Source organism: Penaeus japonicus, unplaced genomic scaffold (genome assembly GCF_977035675.1).
Source record: "Penaeus japonicus unplaced genomic scaffold, GWHDUDI00000001_assembly GWHDUDI00000010, whole genome shotgun sequence".
NCBI classification, from domain to species: Eukaryota; Metazoa; Arthropoda; class Malacostraca; order Decapoda; family Penaeidae; genus Penaeus; species Penaeus japonicus.
The window spans coordinates 24,424,431-24,426,930 of NW_028234412.1; the positions used below are offsets into that span (position 1 = coordinate 24,424,431).

The 2,500-nt window shown below is 31.6% G+C and overlaps 1 long non-coding RNA gene across 3 annotated transcripts in view; it reads right to left on the reverse strand.

Moving 5' to 3' along the window:
- LOC147471161 (uncharacterized) overlaps window positions 1–2,500 on the reverse strand; it is a 91,056-nt gene that overhangs the window by 80,628 nt on the left and 7,928 nt on the right. The gene's annotated exons all lie outside the window — the stretch shown is intronic.

Below are 2,500 nucleotides of genomic sequence, written 5' to 3' on the forward strand. Positions count from 1 at the left end.
ACGCCTCCGTCCACGTGAGGTCGTGTAACCCCCATGTTTTGATAAAGTACCTAAGTGGATATTCTGACTCTGTTTTACCTGCCCTGTGGATTACGTTTTGGATTTACGCCAGGAGATACTCAAACAAAGTTGTACTGCCCTTTTACTTGCCTAATTACATCGTCCTAGACGTCCTATTTTTTATGTTTACATCTTATGTTGAACGTTTGTGCCGCTTTTACTTTTACTTTTTTTTATACTTTGAATTTTATCCTTTGACTTCGTCTTTCCCTCTGCTTTTACTCCCTCTATTTTTATTTCTTCCTACTTACGTCTTTCAGCTTAGCTATTAGTTTTACTTTCACTTCTGCAGGTCCTTTTGACGTTTGTTTTATTAGATAGATTTTTCAGCACTTCTGGCACTTTTAGCGTATACTTAAGCCCTCCCGGAACAGTTTTAGTTATTTTCAGTCCTGGCATTTTTTCATCTCCCGCTTCACGGATAACCTCCTTTGGGTTCCTTAGTTACGTAACCTTACACTTCCATTTTCCATAATATATCTTTCGTTAACATCCCTAGCGGTTTCCCAAGATATGGCGCCTTATATGATTATATTTCTGGCAATGCCTAAACTTCTCTGAAAAGCGTGTGCTGGACTCTGATGAGATGGAGGAGAGGTTAAAAGACGTCTATATTTTTTTCTGGTTTATTTTGATGAAGCTCGAGGGGGAAATGCAGAAATGGGAGGCGATTAGAGACTGGAAATGATCTAACCTAAATTATTCATATCATCTCTGATCGATATGAGTTCTATGCCAATTTTCTGCTCAAACATTTCCTTTCATCCTATATGCAAGTATACACAAACACACAAACACACACACACACAAAGAGCTCTAAGTACCAGTGCCACATGAGAAGCATCACTACTTCGGACCCAATCTGCCTCTTACTCGAAGAGTGAAAATCGAGAAGGGGGCCGCCGTTTCCTCTATTACGCCTGGAGTTCTCACAGCACGTTTTGTCATTACAGACCATTTCCTATTGAGGCGCAAGTTATCCAGAAGAAGAGAAGAAAGAAAATTCAGCAGACAAAAAAAAAGAAAAAAAAATATATATATATACATATAATGAATATATTAATAATGAATAAGAGTAATAGCAATAGTGATAAGTTATCAATAAGAAGAGAAGAAAGAAAATTCAGCAGACATTAAAGAAAAAGAAAGAAAAAAAAAAAAAAAAAAAAAAAAAAAAAAAAAAAAAAAAATATATATATATATATATATATATATATATATATATATATATATATATATATATATAACGAATGTATTAATAGTGAATAAGAGTAATAGCAATAGTGATAAGTAATAACAACAAAAATAGTCTGGAAAGGTAGTTCAAGGGTAAGATAACACCATGAAACAACATAGCATGTCTTCTGCCATGAAATACCAATAATCCCTCGCTTGACGTTAACATGTAGACACATGATTTAATCCAAAGTAAAGACTTTGACCTTACCCCCCCCCCCTTAGGTATTCATTCGTATTAATCCTGCTTAGAATTCTTTTAAAAAATGATGAAATTCAAGTAATTCAAAATTCTGATTGAATGTCTAAATGTAATTCATGAAGGAATTACTTTTTTTTTTTTCTTTTTTTTTAGAAGTTGGAAAGTAGGATACTGGAACTTTATGCAACGATCATTTCATGTCAATAGAATTTAAAAGAGCCTGGAAGATTGGTAAAGAAGGGAGAGACGACGCAATGATGATCATAAAATCAATAGCTATGCTGATTATAACGATTATATATGATGGGTGATGGTGATGGTAATGATGGTTATTTTAATGATAGTAGCAACAACAATAATAATGATAATGATGAGGAAAATGATAATGATACAGATAATATTAATGAGGATCATAATAATAACAACAATAATTATAAGAAAAAAAATAATGATAATAATGACAATAATCATAGTGGAAATAAAGGTAATGATAATAAAAACAGTAATGGTAATAGTACTAACAATAACAACAACAATAACAATAAAAGCAATGATAATGAATATGGTAATAATGATAGCAGTATTGACAAGAACAGTAATGGTATTGATAACAATAACCATGACTATAAAATGATAATGATGCTAGTGACAATATAATAACGACGATAACGGTAATCATAATCGTAATGATAATGATATTGATAGTAACCATGGTAACAATATCAAAACCAACAGCAACAACAAAATTGATGATGGTGACAATGGTAGTAATGATTATGATGTGATGATGACGATATCAATTAAAATAAAATTGATTTTATAATGATAAGAGATATAATGTCAGTGATGATAACGAGTATGATAATGATAATAACAACAACAATAAGGATAAGGATAAGAAACACTAAAGCAAATGATTATAATGATAATCATATCAATGATAGTATGAACAACAATCATGGTTCCAACAAAAAGAATAAGAACAACAACATTAATAACAAC